At 32.2% G+C, this 20,415-nt stretch overlaps 2 pseudogenes; both read right to left on the bottom strand.

The window, feature by feature from the left end:
• Nucleotides 1–2,813: 2,813 nt before the first annotated feature.
• On the bottom strand, nucleotides 2,814–4,007 carry LOC149577369 (DNA-directed RNA polymerase II subunit RPB1 pseudogene; annotated as a pseudogene).
• Nucleotides 4,008–4,011: 4 nt separating this feature from the next.
• Nucleotides 4,012–20,415, bottom strand: part of LOC149577368 (DNA-directed RNA polymerase II subunit RPB1-like) — a 36,093-nt pseudogene continuing 19,689 nt past the window's right edge.

The raw sequence follows: 20,415 nt of genomic DNA, 5'->3' as shown, positions 1-20,415 counted from the left end.
TTAATGTCCATTCCATTCCATCTTGTGTTGGTGTCCTCAATAAGAACATGAAGGTCTATCTTCCTTCACCTATTGTGAAGGTTGGCTATCCTTTCCATTTCAATCCAATTCCTCTAAATTCAGAATTGATTATCATATGAATCTTCCTTTACATCTGTGCAATAAAAAATCATTTAGACTAGTCATAAAGATCAATAATTTATGCAAGTATATATGTGCCATAAACATATAAAATATGCCTATAATTCTACTATAATCATAGATTTATCTTTTTTCCTAGTTGCTGCTATATTACAATAAAAATTCCTTCAGTCCAAATGCTATGGACATGTCCTACCTACCAATAATTGTTGACAAAAAGAAAGGAAAAAATATTACAAATGACTTACCTTGATCAACGCTAACACCTATCAAATAATACATAAACTATCATTCTATCCTTCCATCAATCAAAATCATGGGTCTTTGTAAGCCATGGTGCAAGGTTAATCACCTATACATATTCCATTTTCATCATCTAAAGATGCATATTTGATACTATTATTAGAATCTATCCTTTCCATTGTTCATCCTGTCAAGACTCGATCAGAAACATGAAAATGCCTCTCTTTTTTAATTTATTTGTAGAAGGAATTATCCTACATTATAAAAGTCTTGATTGAGTCTTGAAATGATCTCCTATGAAAAAATTGTGTGGTATTACTTGATGCTGAACCCTCAAAGTCAGAACCGAAACTTATAATTGGGTGTTGCATGTTTGTGGACTTTACATTAATAGGTGATAGAGGGTTTCTAGAACTTGTGTTATTGCTTGCACCCTACTAATTATTGAGTGTCTTACAAATGAGTCCCAACCAATTATGTATAGGGTTATTATCCTCTACTCTTAGGACATCTTTAATTTAAAGGGACAATTTTATAGAACCATAAAATATAAATGTCCCTTGGTGGTGATTTATCCAACCATTATTGTAAATTTAAATCACTTAGAGGAGGACCTTTACCTCCAACATTCCATGTTGATGTAAAAATACCCTAAAACATTGGATAACTATTTCTTGGGAAACATTAGTTTCTATTCTTCCATGCTTTATTTTCTCATAAGTATTCTTCAACCAATTTTTTGTCCTATCTTTTCCAAAGGAACGTGATTCCTTTTTAAAAAAACTCCACCTTTATCAAAAAATGCTTCTTCCCTACCTCTAGTTGTGTATCCTTTTGGAATATCATTTTCATGGAATTCATTACCTTTTCTCTTTATATTTAAATATTTCCTAACTAAATTTTGTGGCAAGGGAAACTTGTTATTCTTCTCATTAGCAACTTTTGTTGTTAAGCTAGCATTTATAGATCCCTTGTTACCATGTAGACTTCAAATTTGAAAACCTTGATGATAATAAATAGAGTATGATCATCCCAAGGAATCTTCTACTCTATTCCATTAGAGAAAAGGGCAACCAAGCCTACTTTTTCTAGCAGTAACAATAGACAAAGAGAAGGAAATAGAATAAGGGCAATCTAAATACCCATTTTTGCATAAAAGAGAGCAAGGTATCTATGTGCTCCCTATCTCTATGGTTGCCACTTGACCTCGATCCTACTACTAGAGGATAATGACTCCTTTTCCTTTTCAATGTTATCCAATGATAATCTAGAATCTTTAGTCACTATAGCTTTAGTCACTAGATGTTGTAGAATCCTTGGACTCCTTGATGTCTTCAATTGGTGAAGTGCCCTTCACAACTTCATTGGCATTGACATTGGTGGGCTTTATCTTTGGAGGCTCATAGATAATTTGCACAACTTCTCTCATTTTTGGTCTCTCCACACTGTACTCCTCAACACAAAGCATTGCCATGTAAAACACATGCATCACCTCATGTAATGGAACACTAGAGAGCCTTGCATCTAAGATCTTGGAAACTCCTTCAATTGTAGATTCTGTCATCTTTCTCACCCATTAAACAATGTCCACTCCATCACCAAATTTTCCAACATGCCTTCTTTGTGTAACTAGCTCTAAGAGAACCATATTGAACATGTATACATTACTCTTCTCATCTACTTTCAATATGTACACATACTCTGGATAAAACATGCATGAATCAACAATTATAGACTGACTCTTAAAAAAGGTACATTGTACATAACTGACTAAGAATTGATATATTAATAGTATTGTATATGAAAAATTCATGAACCCAATAGGTAAAAATGTTGTGCATTCAATCCTAGCTCATAAATCCTATGAGTATTAAAGATTGTGAAAGATAGACAAACACATTTGAAAAGAATATGTGAGGAAGTGTCATGTGAAACACTAAAAAGAAGTTATCTAGTGCAATGTAGCCATAGGAGCTTGCTATTAAAGACATGCATTTAGATGCTTTAGAGTCTTGAAAAATTAGAGGTGAATAAAACTTAGCACATTGAATACATATGTGTTGATTCTATCATAGAAGAAAGTATAACTGATGAAATTGGTGCAGTGTTACATCAACCATAGCTAGAAGATTGTTATGTGTAGTAGAAGACATAGCTATAAGGTCCACTCCACCACTTTCACCCTCATATTTGAAAAATGGGAGGCATTTAGCTAATATATTAATGGTTCACTTCAGTGAAGATGATATCTCCTTAGAATTAAAGACTAAAGCCCTTCCAAAAATTTATAGACAACCCAACTAGTATAACATCAAATTAAAGATTTGGCTTTATTCTATTTATTAAATAGATAAAATAACAACCAACATATCTTTTCCAAATGTCACAATCATTTTCATGTTGTAAAATGATAGGATTTTAGTTCATAATCATGTATTCATATCAAATTTAATAGTGGGAGAATAAGGACTAGTGGGGAAATATGTTGGAGACATAGGGTTGTATCTAGGAGAACTTGGACTATAGGATGGTGATGTAGGACTATATCCTTGAGATGTGGGACTATAGCTTGGAGATGTGGGGCTATATCTAAGCAATGTGGGACTACATCCAATATATGAGGGGCTACAATGTGGGGATGAAGGGTTGTAGCCAAGAGATGAGGATGGTGAGAAGGTCATCCCACCAATATAGGGTGAAAATTGGGCATCTATAATTGGAAAACTACAAAGACTTAGGCTCAAAAAATAGCTAGGTGACATCATTGCATCATGGTGTGGTGTTCCCATTATTGGGGAGCAAGATGGTGTTATGCCAAAGTCTACCACTCCTTCCATATAGCTAGGTAGTTGGAGTTCAATTTCATTTTATACCATCTGGTCATTCAAATATAGAGCACAATCACCTATACTAATTAGAGCCAATAGGCTAAGAATGATGTTCTTTGTAACACCCCTCAGAGGGTCTACTTCAGCAAAAACAACATCCAAAAGAATATCAATTGTTTCCTCAAATGAACATGACATCATTGGCCTTGTATTATAATGATTGATACCATGTCTAGTAATGGCCATTAGATGGCCCCAATATGTCATTGTGTCACACAAAATATCTAAATGCTTGTAGTTCACATTTGACCCATAAAAAGAAATCACAACACCAAGCTCATCTAGAAGAGATTTCCTTATAGTCTTAATTCTAAGAACCTTAATTACTTCAATAAAGTGATTACTTGTTGTCCTTGTGGTGTCAACATCTTCATGACACATAATAGCTAGCATGTTCCCCCCTTTTGTATCCAACATCCAGTCTATCTTAGGCTTAAATCCTTCATTGTCATCAAACTTGATAATTTTTCTAGATTTTATAAACACTTTATTAATATTTGGAATTCCTCAGAGAGCCATTTTTGTGATCATATTACTCTCAATTTTCTTTAGCAAAACATCAGCTTTTGAATTTTGATCTTGTACTTCATCTTTAGGAGCCTCTTCATTCATAATATTTATATGTAGAATAACTTTTTCTGCATTATCATCATTAAAGATGCATGTCAAATCATCATCAAACTCAAGGTTTTTTTTTTCTACAATGTCTGCCATACTTAGCTTCTTATCAACCATCCATACCATCCTCACCATACAAGAACTAGATGATATCACTACGTGAATTCCTAACAGTCCCATCATATTTAACAATGATGTCTTCCATATATTTCACAAGATAACATTTTATATACTCTATTTGTGATGTTTTCACTGTAGTATCTATCAAACCTTCATGTCCTCCCATTGCATGGAAAAAAATCTCCTAAGGAGTCAAACCATGAAGATAGGAATTCTTCACAAATCCTTGACTTTTTGGGCCTTTATCATCCTTTGTAAAATGTGGTAGAGTTCTTTCATCAAATCCATAAGGAATTCACTTCCCTTCTACATTTTTTTGTCCCACACACGAAGACATTTGAGATATGTTAATGAAACTTCCTTTAGATCCAATAGTAACCATGGCCTTCAAATTGTTAGTCTTGGATAAGCTTTTTTGTGAATTGCTTCCTAAATAATCATTAGCCTTATTTAACACCTAAAAGGGAAAGTAGAAGACACATAGGTATGAGGCACGGAATTAGGTACAAAAATTTGATATACTATATATATACATTTAACAAAAATGTTATGATTCTTTAAATTGCTTCAATTTTAATGTTGAATATGTTATAAATTCCTAAGTTGCTACTCTTTTTCAAATGAGCTATATGTTCAACATTTGTCAAAAGTTTGTAAATTGATTCAATTTTAAATGTTTAAAAAAATGTATTTCTAAAAATTTTAACTTCAATGAACTATGATTCAAGTTGTGATTTTTAAAGGAAATTGTTTATATCTAATAGATTCAAGATACTTGATTTACTATGTTTTCAAAGGACTCTATCATTGTTTGCTTAGGTTCTACCTCCAATTTCTTGTCTTGAGCATCCTTAATAAGTTTCTTGACTTCATTCTTTGCTTTCAAAATTATTTCATTGATGAATTCCATGGTTATAGCATCAACAATTATGTCTCCTATACCAATACTAAAACCCTGTTGTAGTAACCAATAGTTTACAAGCCATAGTGTGTGACCTAAAATATTTAGAGGATGAAATCAACATTAAATATAGGCTTTTTTATTTTTTATGTTCACTTAGACAAATAAGGCTCAATAAAATAATTTGAATATTATTTTATGGTAGTTTACAATGTAATATGAATAAGTTTAATGTAATTATGTTGTTTACAATGTGTTATAGATTGGAACACAAAATGTGACTAGATTGTGCAATAGAGAAACAATTATGACAATGAATGGATGTTGATCTTAGATTGGTTTTGATGAGTGTCAACACACTTAAGTTATTTACATAGTTCATGCTAAACTAGTAATACATGTTGAGCATGTGTAAATATTAAACCATGTTGAATTATAGTGAGTGTCAAGCCACTCATTTGTCGAGTCACTCAAGTGTTGAGCAAATAGACCATGCCGAGATTCAAGAACTAAGTAAATAGTGAATGTCGAGAAATGCAGGTGCCAAGTCATAGTATACAGAATAGTGCATGCCGAGAGTAAGATAGTTTTGACATATTTGTTTGTAATGGCACAAAAAACTATGTAAACCACTTTTGAGCTGACTTGAGATTGTATTTTGATATTTTGGAGATAAGGAAAAATCTCTAGTTGGATTCCCTATGCAATTACATATAGCCAATCATAAAAATGGGAAGGATTAAGCAAAAAAATGGATGAATATTAGCCATAGATTCATACCTAACCCTAAGCCACCATAGTCTTCTTAAGGAGGATGAAACCCTAAACTATTTATGGGTTCTGTAAGGAATTGGAGTGAAGAAGATGGTTCGAAAAAAATAGAGGATAGAGAAAAGGATACAACATTGAGACATCTGATTGAGAAGGATCAAGAAGACATTGTTTAGAGGTGGTCTGTTATTAGACAAGCAAGTGCAAACCACATGATCTGCGCTGAGACATTTTAATAGGTGATTTTACTCAAATCTCTTAACAAAGTAGTCCTAACCAACTATATGAAATCCTTTAGTTACTTAGTTGTAAGTTGAAGTCCTCTAACAAGGCACAGTTATAACAAGGTGTTGAAATCCTCTAACAAGGTGAGACCTAACAGTCTTTGTAAGACTTTAACAAGGAAGACCTTTCATAGGGTAGGTCATGTTTCATGGTCAAAACATCGTAACCTTCATTGGATACACTTTATTACTATAGTAGTGAAGATTTGTGGGTGTCATCCCCACCCCAGTTTTACCTTCTCACTATAATCATACCTAGTGTTGTATGTGAATGCTTACATGTTTACATGATTTAGATGTATATGTTTTACATGTTATTCTAGTTTACTCATTGAATGCATGAGATGGATGTGTGGTAAAAGTTTTATGGGTTCAAGTTTAAACTACTGATTCACCCCCACCCACTCTAGAAGTTTACCTTTCCCATTGTAATTCCAAAAATTCGTATCAGAGTCTTGTTATCTTAAAGAGAAGCTTTTCAACTTGGAGGAAAGATCTTGAAATGGAAGTCTAAAAGTTGGGAAAGACTATTATGAACCAGAATATTAAAATACATCTCATACTACATCAATTGAATCAAGCAAGAGAAGACTTAAATAATTTCTTGAAGAGAAGGAAAGAGATTGATATTGCAGAGAATGACACACAATACAAAAGAGATAGACACTACTAAGCTATTTGCAATAGAGACTCCAATGAACTTGATGTAGTACTTGCAGTTCTAATGGAAAAGAATAGAGTTCAAGCTGAGGAAATCATAAATCTCTTGAAGTTAGAGAAAGAATCACAAGCTATCCTACTATGTGAGATAACTAAACAAAAGAAGAAAGCTATGGAAGACAAAATCATGATTTAAGAAGACAAAGAAATTCTAGCCAAAAGATTATAAGAGAAGTCAACAGAGCTAACCAAGATCTCCAACATGCAATTGGATACTCTAATCAAATGATGAATGTCAACTATAAATTGAATGTTAAGGAGATTGAGATAACTCCATTGAAGTTGTAGAATGAACAGTTGTAGAGTGGCCTAAAGAGAGAAAAGGAATTTACTGAAAGTTTCAACAAACTAATTGAAGCCATAAAATACTTTGAACAATTATTGAGATCTCCTAGATCCAACAATGATACATTTGGAGTAGGATATACAAGTACTGAAGAAGGAGAATCATCCAAAAATGTAGAAGAAAGGAACAACATAGGTAAAAACCCCAAATCTACTTGTCATAATTGTGGTAAGAAAGGACATACTGCTAATGTGTGTAGGAGCAAAGCTATAAATCAAAATGTCAAGCCTAAGGAAATTATTTATTGTCATAAGTGCAACAAGCAAGGTCATCGGGCACATGAATGCATAACCAGGACCATGCATTGACAAAGATTTCAATGATATTGCTACAATTGTCAGAAGTATGGGCATAGAGCTTTTGAATGCATATCCAAATCCATATGTTCATCAAACAAGTAAACAAAAGTAAGGAACAATGGAAAATCTTATAATTGGGATTATAATACAAGATAAAGCTATCATTATTGTCAAAAATATGGACATTTTCTTGAGAATTGTATTAGGACACACTTTAGAGGGAATTGCCAAAGGTGGTTGAGTCAAACTACATATTTTAGCTATTTGAAAACTAGTCACATCAATAGGTATTGTCCAACTAGGTCAAAGGCACCAAGTTGTGAATTTGATAAAGGTAAAGGTAAGGTAGATGTTGAACATATTAGAGATGAGATGAATAAGACATGGAAAAAGAACTATATTTTTAGCACATCAAATGAAGAAGGGATGATTGCACCCAAGGGGTCAGGTTATCACACCTCATCAAACTAGACAATCAAGAGGTATGTGGGAGCGATATTTAAAGGCTATATCATACATCAGTTCCAAAAGGAGATAGTATTGAGGCATGTGCACCGAGTTGTGGTGCCAAAAATATGACAAGTTTTTTTTTTTTTTTTTCTAATTTTCAATAGTTCGTAGCATATGCCTTGGGTGACTCAAGCCATTGCGTGTATGTGCTATTCTATGAACAAAAAGTTATATGATGGGCTGCAAACCTGTGGCCCATCATTTTTATTTTGTTTTTTGGCTCTCCAACATCGCGTACGTGGGTTTGGAAGCGAAATTTCACCACCATTTGCCAAAATGCCTCCTCACCGACGAAATCCAAGATAACAAGCACACCCACGACAATGAGGTAAGTGATATAAACTTAACTTTGCATTGTTTAATATGTTTTCCATATTGTTTTATTGATTTTTGATATTCTTTTGTAGGTTTTTTAAAAATTTTATTTAGATTTGTTTATTTAGTTGAATTTCAATTGATTTTTTATCAGGAAATGTCCATAATCAATTGGAAAATCCACAAAACCCTCAAGAACCTCAAAATCAAAACCCTCCTCAAGAAGAACAACGAATTCCACAACCCAAACCAATTGCAAGACCTCTGCTAGACACACAAGAAAATATAATAAATGAAATAGAGAGAGGCAAAACTGAATTAGAAAGACTCATTGCTTGGTTGAAAGAATCCGGACAAACCAATCTAATGAGGGCTCAATTGGCATCATCCCTCAAATCCATTAACACTCAAATAGCCTCAGTTAGTGGTCAGTTAGATATTTGGAGGGCTCAGAGGGATGAAAAAAAAAGATTTTATGCAAATAAATTGTCATATGAAAATGGTAAAAAAAAGGAAATACCAAAAGGTAGTATATGTGCATTATTTAGAAAACCCGGTGAGCAAAATACTATTAGAGGGGGTATTAAATGATTCCCCATCCATTGGTGCATACACGATGCTATTAGAAATACTTTTTGGGAAAGATGGTGGATGGTTTTTGATGCCCCTCCTTGCAACAATCACGAGGTCCCCATGTATTTTTTGAAAAAATTATATTGTGATTTTGTCCTTGGGGAGATCCCCAATTATTTTGATATGTTAGACTCCTAGGGTAGAGGTGGGGGGTCATCATTTGAGAGGCTAGGAGCACGTCGTGACCCTAATGTAGTTAGGGCACCTATGGTCCATCCACAGCACGAGCATGTGATTATTCCTTCAGTTGTGAAGGAACATGTAGAGGCCAGCACTCTAGGGACCATTAATGCTTTGATGTAGACCCTCATCCATTCCACAAGCCAATTAGTTGAGGGGGAGCCTTCTATGCATCCTCTCACATGTGCACTTCATGTGGATCCCTATGCACATTTGGCACTCATGCTAGAGATGGTGTGGATGATGGGCTTGTCATCGATCAGTTCCTGAATGAGACATTTTGCATTGACACATAGGTAAATTACTAATTTTATCACATTTCATATGTATAGTGAATGATTAATTAATTAGCATTTATTGACATTGTTCAAAATTTAGGGTCAAAGTGTTGCTGGGCCTAGCTTAGCGATCCTCTAGGCCCATTTTTTGTCCCTTCGACGAGTCCTGAGGTATGTATCAATTCAATTATTTTAATTAATACATATATTTATTATGTAATCATATTAAGGATTGACAAAAAAAATTATGCATGTGCATCAGTTCTCCATAGGACCCTCAACCTTTACCACAGACACAGAGCAGAGACATCATATGAGCTTCACACAAGTACAGTTGTTTCATGTTAATTTAATTCATTTTATTATATTTATTCCATGTTTTATGTTAGATATAACATGTATTGTATGATATGCAGCTCATGATGTCAGACACACCTCCTCATCTACGACAGTCTGTTGATAGTGGAGTGGCTGCAGTTGTGGCTAGCTCACAGCCACTAACGAAGGTATGAAAGAATTTTCTTCATTTTAGTTGTTGTTTATAATAGTTAATCTCAAAATTTCTAATGTTATTTATAAGTGATTATATTTATTGAATTTTTGTAGGGTCTTGTCATACTTGATCGTCCATGAGCATTTGAGGTGGACTTACAGAGTGACTATTTGTTGGTGGTAAGAAAATAATTGATTTTGTGTGTACATATATTTGATTTCAATGTATAATAAATATTGATTCATATTTACTTTCCTTGTATCAGTTGGACCTAGAGGAGAGCCTCAACAAGAGGTCAAGTGAGCATGTCAGGAGGGCCCCATCATCTCCATTGTCTCCCTCTACACGATGGTACAGGACGTCGAGAGACTTGTTTCCTTCCCCTCATGGGAAGGAAAAGATGTAGTTGAGATATTCGATATATATATATATATATATATATAGAGAGAGAGAGAGAGAGAGAGTTGTTTCCTTCCCCATGTATATATATAGGCATCGGAGAGACATATTCGACATACAGTTGATGTACATATGACATTCTATATTTGATGTATGACATTATTGGTTAATATATGATATGTTTTTTCATATCTGATATTATTGGTTATCATAATATATTATGTGTTTGTTAATGTATATGACATTATTGGTTATCATTTTCTATTATATGTTTGTTCATGTATGACGTTAAATTAGATATGTTCGTGTATGATATTAAATTAGATATGTGCATGTATGAAATTAAATTCAATTGCTAGAGAGTTGCCATTATGTCTACCAACTAGTAGATGTTCTTTTTTGCTTTATTAGTATTTCTCAAAAACTGCAAAGAAGTTGTTTCTGGTGAATAGTTGTAAACAATTGTGACCATTGACTTCATGTACTCATGGCTTTGGCTGTGAAAACTCGTAACTTTGGCTATAAGCATCCATGGCTTTGGCTATGTGCACTAGTGGCTTTGGCTATGAGCATTTATGGCTTTGGTTGTAGGCACAATATAGCCTTGGCTATAGGTTGTCTTTCTTGTTGCATGTCAAAGTTACCTTCAAGAATATCATTAGTCTAAGATCATTACAATTAAAATACTATGACATAATACCTTGGAAATAATAGTCTTTAACCCATTACTTTATTTGTTAAAACATCATGTATTATCTACTGTAATGCTTCTACTCAAATATATTTTCAAAAATACTTAGTATGGCAAAGAAATGTCTATGGAAAGCTTGTCAAATAGGATATTGAAGAACTAAATGTGGACAGTCATTAGTAACCATTAATAAGAACACAGACATCTTTCTCAAGCAAGCCATATGACATTAGCTTAAGTTATAAATTTCCTTTGCAAATAACTAGAAGATGCTATGAATCTTAATACAGAGTTAATGATGAACTCATTATTCCACTAGTACAAACCAACAATATAATACTAAATAAACTACTAAATATTGTAGATATGTGACTAATTTTGATCACGTGACCAATGGTAGTTTATTGCCAGACATTTATCTCCCAACCAAATTTATGACTAAACTAATTTAATCATTGATTAGGTCATTGATTTAATCTTTTATTGTTTTTACTTGGTAGTTTATATGGTAGTTTATTTCGTAATTTTGGTAGTTTATTTGGTAGTATATTTGGTAGTTTTTTGGGTAGTATATGTGGTAGTGTATTTTGTAGTTGATTTGGTAGTATATTTGGTAGTTTTTTGGGTAGTATATATTGTAATATATTTGATAGTTTATTTGGTAGTATATATGGTAGTATATTTGGTAATGTATTTGGTAGTTTATTTGGTAGCTTATTTAATCATTAATTTAGTCATATTAGGACACGATGGAATTGAACCACCATCCTCCTACTTATAAAGCAGGTGCTCTTCCATTGAGCTAGTACCCTTTATAGAATAATGCAAAAATTTGATGAAGTTGTCTTCCCAACATTAGATCTACCATGATCAAAGTCACTGTAACATGATATACTCTTCTCAAAGAACACAAATTTTAGTTATTATGAAAAAAAAAATCTAAATCTTTATCAATAACAATTCAACAATTTTTAATTCTTCTATTCAAGCATTTTAAAATTATATTTCATGTCAATTACACTTCTCTAAATTATTGTAGTGATAGACTCTCATAAAATATAATTTGGAGTAGTTTGGCCACACATAAGTTTTGTTTCTTGTAGTGATATTACTCTTTAGCAATCAAATATCTAGATCGAACCAATTACCATAAGTACTCATTGAAAGAGCAAAAATCAACATTCAATAGGAAAATGGCATCAAATCAAATCCGTTTAACTTACAACAGTAGACTAAAAACATTGTCATAGCACCACCTTAATAAAACACTCTTATCATGAACGAAAAGGATTGCAAGTCATGTAGCAGCGAATAAGAATAAATAAATCTAAGGAAAAAATCTTAAGTTAGCAATCAAGTGAAAATAAGCAGTGAACAGACTAATAATAAACAACAATAACAAATAGCAAAGGTAATTAGAGTTGTTAACAGACATGGAAAGGTACAATCAAGGAAAAAGAATAGGTAACTAAAGCACGAGTCCTTACAACTATCGAAGAAATGATTTCAAAGAAAAATGATATTTAAAAAATTATCCAAGTAACTAACTGACTAGCACACTTGATTCAGCATTTGATATACCCTTTAAGTAAGTTGATGTGACATATGTTGCCTCTTCGTGGGGGACTTCAACAAAATGAGTAGAACTGAGAAATGTGTGATCTAGATCTAGCTCTAAATAGAGTTTCTTTTTTGGTAGCAACTTCTTTAGATCAATATCACATAACCCTAAAAATTCTCTATTTGTGAGCTCAAAATCCTAAAAAATATTTACATATTAAATGGTTTGAGTTACACAAACATGTATAATTGAATTTTATTTGTTGAAAGATCAATGCAGGGAACTATACAAGGAAAATTTAAGACTAGTTACATTGTCTATAGACAATCAGTTTGTAAAACCATTTAAGAAAAGGTTGTGTTTTTTATTATTATAATTCAGTCACAATTCAAGAAAATTGAACAAATAATTAAATCATGTAATTGGCTTTCATAAAATGGATACCTTATGAATGTATTTAAGAGCAACTCCTGTTTGATCATTTGAATCTGAATTTGGTTTCATTGTAATGCCCCGCCAAGGGATTGAAAGAATTAATCTAAAATTTCACTATGTTTAGTAATCAATTTTTTTTTAACATGAAAGATAAACCATTCACAACATTCATGGAAGAAATAGTAACATCCAACTAAAAGTAAACATAACATAACATATTACATTCTTAAAGGATCCCTTAATGTTGAATCACATCTAATCTTAACTATTCATCTAACATCACATCCTTATGAAATAACAATGATACATCCAACAATATACAAGTGTTCTTTTTGTAATTATATTTTTAGTTTAGCTCAATCATCCACTGTACATGTCACAAGGTATGAGAGGCTTAAAAGAACATACATCTATGTAAATAAAGAACATCATCATCCAACATTAGTCCATGATGCAGTAAATGAAACCACATGTCATACATGATACATCATCATCATAAAGATATAAGCACCATAATAGATAACCATAAACCACAAACATAAATAACTAAGTGCACGGCTCCTCCCAATCGTCAATAGCATCATTAGACCATCGTGGATCCTAGCCATCCCTCTGTGCATAACATTCCAAAGCACTGAAGAGATCATCGATATTATCATAGTAGGAATGTCACTCCTAAATCATCCTACTAACATGCAAAGTAAAGCATAATATATCATCATCTAACATATGCAAACCATCAATGTAAGAAAAGTACTAGTAAATACATCCATCATAAGGTATATCATCAATCATAATGTTCCAAGAACATAATGAAGATAAATACCAACCAAGAATACTCCAGCCATGGTGTCTTGGATGGATCTCAAATGATAAGAGTGGAAAAAAACTACCACTCGACCATGTGAAACCTAAATGGTCCACTCCCACTGTGCTAAGGAGATAATATTAAGTCCCAAACAGGCTATCCAAAAACAAATAGCGTAAATCTCTAAGTCCAAGAATCCTAAAAGTATACTAACTCAAAGGTTTCAACACACAAAACTGACATCTACTTCCCAGAGGCACACAATGACATGTAGGAAACCTACTATGCAAGTTGGAAAGTGTCATCGCATTTATCATGTACAAGTTACCCTAGCAGTTATCTAAACTCCATGGGTCCATACTAATCTCATACGGCCACTAGTATCCTCTCATACTGACAAGGCATACTATGGAATGCAAGGTTGCAACCATGTGCTCTCTCTACTCCCATCCTAGTCTGTACAAGCACTCAAGGCATGGGCGAGAACCAAAACACTTATCTTTTTAGGTTCATTTAATCCCCATTTAGTGTGTAAATGTTATCACTTATTAACCAAACTTACAATGAGTTACCCTGGCAGCCACTTAATGCCCCGGCCCCCATTGCAAGCCATTTTATGACACTACAAGTAGATTACCTACCCTAAGCTCATGGAATCATAAAATCACCCCAGTCCTATACAAGTGACTAGAAAGAAAATCCAAAAGATAATCCATAAAAGAAACATCAAATATCCACAATATAAGCATCAAATATCCATAATAAGAATCATCAAATCTCCAAGATAAGAATCATCAAATCTCCATGAGCATCTGAAAAGCATCCATAGAAAATCATGACCACAATAGTTCTCTATTGGCAACTGAAGGCATCACTGATAATCAAAAGTATCCATTGGTTCTCAATAACCAAAATATATCTCAAAATCATACTGATCAAAGACTCCAAAATGGTTGAGTCAAAACATGTCACAACATGACATCATCAAGAAATAAATCATCATTTCAGTCCCATCATGGCGACTAGAAAATAATCCAAGGATAACTGATCGATGACTCAAAAATGATTAGCTCAAGTGTCTTATACACATACATCTTAGCTTCACACATGAAGACTGATGAACAATAACAATCAATAAATATAAACATTTCATAGAGCATACGATCACATTACCATGGTTGGGTTTATAAAGATCGAGACTAAATAAAATCAACATGCCATCACATCTCATAACCCCCAAGCCTCTGGTAACAACCTAAGACTGGTCAACACTAGTCAACCCAAAACTTAAAATAAGAACCATAGAGAATACATGATGCAAACACATGTTTTGGTTTTGCTATATTACATAGTTGAATCAAGTGTAGAGGTTTCCAATTTTCTATTTGCAAGTATACTTCTAAGTGTATAGGTTTCACCATTTGACCTACAAGTCAACCCATTTCCCCTGATAGCATTATCCTTTCATTATTAAGAATTGTCTTCTAAGAATAACTTAAGGATAGATATTTACTCATTAAATTATTTGTCTCCTAATAAAATCATTCACTTTATTTTACTGAGATTACTGGTTGAATAACTCTTCCTTAATGTTACTTCAACTTTCAATGTAATCAAAGAATCATTATTCGTTTATAAAAGAACCAATTACTAGCCTTCAAATAAGAAGAATATAAATTTATTAAAATGATCAATTAAATCAATAGGTACACCTTCCATGACCTATTAACATTCTAATATTTTTCAATTAGAAACTTAATTAAGTATTACTAAAGTTTGAGTCTTTTAATTTAATCGTTATCATCGTTGACAACCATATAATATCTAAAGTCATTATTCAAGTCATAAGACTTATTAACTTCGATATCAATATTTCTACAATCTCGTTAAAAGAATCGTATCAATTAAATCTCCATTAAATTTAATTAACTCTAATTAATTGATTTAATTAATAATTGCATAACCATAGCAACATTCTAATTAATATTAGTTGACTAATAACTAACTAGAATTCTGTAAGATAAAATTCAACTATAATTTAGTACTCAAATGATCATATTAATAATTCAATAATAACAACTTGTTAATTTTTAATAACAAGCTATATTGAAAATCTTAATAATAATTCTGTAATGACCACATTCATCATGATAATCAATTCAAGTTAAGACTCTAATTATATTGACAACTCAATGAACATCAATTGATTAAAATCAATTATAATCCAAATCCAAAAATTATTATCTTTTATGAAACTTCAATAAATAATCTCCACTAGATTATCCCTATTCAAATTTGTTAATAACTATTTAAACCATTATTTATTAATAGTTTGCTAGTCCTTACAAACATTAATAAAATAAAAACTTATCAAACTATAAATACTCGATCTATAGAATCCTTCCATAACTCATTAGTTAATATTTGGCTAACTCTTAACTCCATTAAGGTATATTAATAGGTTATTTAATAATTCAAATCTATTAAATAACATAATTATTCAATCTTAGTCCAATGCCTTTTAGAGTCTCTAAATTATTTCATATAATTATATCTCTTTCCATCAATTCTATCTACAATCATTCCTATTAAAATCCTCTATTATAACACTCTTATTAGTCTTTAGACTAATTAAGTAGTTATTAAATTCTAACTATATTGCTTTATTGAGATTTCACTGACTCGATTATTAACTTAAATAAAATTCTATTAATATTATATACACACACACACACACACATATAATAATAATTAATATCTCATTATGCTAACAAAATTGAATTACAATATTATATATACATACATACATACATACATACATACATACATACATACATACATATATATATGTATGTATGTATGTATGTATGTATGTATATATATGTATTCACATATATTTATACATACATATAATAATATTAATAACTTTATATAGATATAATTGATTTATACCATCAATTTACAACAACAAATAAGCGGTATGCTTTTTGCCGTACCCTGCACATTGATAACTTTGGGTGCAGTACCGGGGTCTATCCACCCTTGTGGCCTCTGTATGATGCGTGACTATCATTGCTACCATTGATGGCCGAGCCGCCCAACCGTGGGTACATTGTACCTACAATCTTTCAATCGCAGGATGGGGGATCCCATATCATATTTATAACCTTGCGATCATAATCTAATCACACTACCCCCCTCGCAGCTTTAATACCCACGACCATCCATGGATTGGGTGGCAGTGCCAAAGCAGCCTACTGATGCAGTCCTGTGACAGCACTATTGTCACAGTGTCTACAGTAGCAGAGCTGCTGGCTCTCATATGCCATGAGAGGGGGTGGGGGTACGGGCTAGTCCCTCCCTGCCTCTCTTTGATTTATTTTATTTATTATATATTTTAAGACATTTCAAAACACGATTCAGATTTTATTAAAAGTTTTCTATCGCATATTTTAGTCGTGATTATTAATGATCAGTATTTAAATAATACATGTGTATATATATGTGTGTATATATATATGTATGTATGTTTATATATATATAAATGCAACACTTAAGTATTACAGTATTTCAATCATAAATATATATACATAAAATGAGTACATATACTAGTTTCAAAAGGGTCTTCTAATTCTTTAAATTAAGAATTTCCCTTTTAAAAATAATGGTTTCTAAATTACTCATAATAACCATTCCTCAGATTTACCTATTAATTTGTCTAATAGGTTTGATCATAAAAATTAATCTTAGAATTTCTTTCATACAAACCTTTGTTTAATCCAATCTTCGAATCAAATACAATTCAAACCCAAACCTGATTCAAATCTAAATTCTTTACTAAATTGAAGCTAGGGTTTTCTATTGTTTTCTTTGCAACCAAATAAAACATCTAGGTTCCAATTCAAATTGCAAATTCATTCATGGAATATAATCAGACACATATAACAGACACGATGAAGACAAGAAGAGAAATAGTGCGAAGAGAATATGTGAATATCAAGAGTGCACTTGGACACCAATGCTAAATTGCCATGCCTCAGAAGTCCATAGAAAATCCCTTCCTTCTCCATCATTCATAATTCCTCCAAGATCTAAGTCAACCAAAAACCTCCAAGTGACTAGAAGTGCTAGAAGAAGCATAAAAGCATGTAGAAAATATATGAGCATGTAGAAGCATATGAGCTTCTCAATGAATGTAAGCTTTGAAGATTCCTTTTTAGCTTGAAGCTTGTAGCTTGTAGATTCCATTAAGCTTGCCAAAACACACTAGGAGAGCCTCTATTTAAAGGCCTCTAAGATGCATCTAGAATGTGTCTAGAAGGAACTAGAAGATAAGCATGACAACTGAGCATGAGTCTTCTCCAACCTTCTAGATGAGTCTTAAGGTTGTAGACACCATGTGCTCAAATAAAATGCTAACTCCTAAGTGTAGACAACTAGTACATTCTTAGAGTGCAAACTCCTGTGTTGTCTACATGACAACTCCCGAGAATTTGCCAACTCCTATGTGAGTAAATATTAAAAATAATGCATATTAATTAATATAATATTTACTTTTACTCTTTCCAATTTAATTTATTTATTTATTAAATCTCATGCACTAACTTTAATAATTCCACTTTTCAATTTTAATATATTTATATTTTAATCACATGAAATCTAGAATCTTTTAATAATTTTAAATATATTTCCCACTTTTAAGTTTCATTTTCAAAACTTAATTGCTAAAATATTTATTAGCTACAATAATATTATTATTTAGTCATTTATTTAAAAATGAACTCCAATATATATTATAATTAAAATAAATATTGTCACATTTCTTATAACTTTTATTTTCAAATTTAATTATTTTATTTAATTAATTTTCCAATTAATTAAATAAAATAAATACTAAAATATCATGATAATTTTTCATTAAATTAAACCATTAATTAAATCTTTTAATTAGGCTTAATTAATAGAAAATACACCGAAGGCTCACAAAGATAAAATACAAAAATCCATCATAGCCAAAATACATACAAAATTAAACCAAGGGTTAATATCATGAATTATGTCATCCGACATATTCAAAGGGTACTCAACTCAGATACTTGTCCTAATTTTCCAATTAGGACAAATGGCTCAAAGGGTTGGGATTTGGACTTGAGAATTTATCTCCCCTCTCTTATCATTGAGATGATGTGATAGGGTACGCTCATCCTGGCAATTCAGGGAAGTCGATACCCGATACCTGCATAAAATTCATGCATATACAAGCACAATATATACTAAACTAAACAGGAAATGGTAGGAAGTGGTGCATCGTGTAGATCCTGACTAGCAGGTGACTACGTCTCCCTTCCTTAACCACATCAGACACACCAAACATAAGAGCAAACATGCACACCATACACAGGCAAGTATGGGTAAGTATCCATAATAAAACACATATGATAATAAACCATCTAACCAATCATCATCAATAGCTGAAATAATCATCATGCATACATGAAATGTAACGTACCAAATAATCTCATCACATATCAACTAAATCCATAGCACAATATCAAATCGTCTCAAAACAATGTTGCTAACCATCAACATAAAACTAGCCCTAAAAGAGTTTGACAATGATAACACAATGCGACCTAGGGGCAGGCACTACATTCATCACACCACACCATATGCAAACTCCCCACATAAATCCTAGATGGGGATGGCATGTTGAACTGCTGCTAGATGCTTCTATATTATCTGGAAAAGAGTGTCAGTGCATGAAATGATAGTAAATCATTTTCAATCAAATGTGTGACAACACCAAACAAATAGACCTTCAAATTAGGCATAATTTTTTTTTCATGAAAGCATGTTTTTAGATGCTTTTAATGTCTTTAGGAACAAAAGCTTGCAACTCTCTACTTCCCACAAGCACCATTCCTCCATCACACAATTTCTATCTTTACTTATTATACCAAAAGAAAAAATATTGTAATGTAATATTTGGAAACTTTTAGAGGAGAAAAATACTCAACAAATAAAACAATAATAATTAATACTTACTATCAATAGCTTTTTCAAATTATTATTTTTACAAATAGGAACTCTAAAGATGCCAAATTCTTAAAGATTGGACACTTGAGCTTAGAGTTCCATAGCAATTTTTCTTGCAGGTGAGCTTAGAGTCTTATATATATGAGTTATAAATATAAGTAGCTATTATAATTTCTCTGAACAATAGATGTTATCTTATTGATCAATTAGCATCTATCATCATCATCAAAGCTAAGATTGAAGAGCTCGATATACACACAATATGGTTGAAGAGATAGTGATCTAGTCATTTCATACAACTAAAGATTCTTTAAGTGCATTTAGATTTTGCATTGTGGTTGATGGATCTTGTGTCATCAGGAGAAGCTTTTGTGATGGGAGTAGTAGTATTCATGGTACATATCTTGATGCAAAACCTTCAATAGATAGCTCTGGTTCTTTTATCAGTAGATAGAGGAAGATGTGCATAATTAACAATAACATGACTAGATTAAGAACACATAGTTAAAATTTGAGGACCTGAGGAAAATGAAAATTGCTAGTTAAAACCCTACAAAACTCTCTAAACAAAATCATTTCCATAAGGAAAAGATGAATGTAAACATTTGATCGCACAGATTGGAAGGCTACTTTCACATTAAAAAAGAAAACTAGGGCATCTTGCATGATGCCGCTCAACAAAAAAAGTGAAAGTAAATGATTTTCTAAGAACAATTCATGGATCTATTCATGAATCTTGCAAGTT

The sequence above is a fragment of the Cupressus sempervirens genome, chromosome 1 (assembly GCF_028749045.1).
Source record: "Cupressus sempervirens isolate cs-2001-9-10 chromosome 1, ASM2874904v1, whole genome shotgun sequence".
Taxonomy (NCBI): domain Eukaryota; kingdom Viridiplantae; phylum Streptophyta; class Pinopsida; order Cupressales; family Cupressaceae; genus Cupressus; species Cupressus sempervirens.
This window is presented reverse-complemented; position numbering and strand designations above follow the sequence as displayed.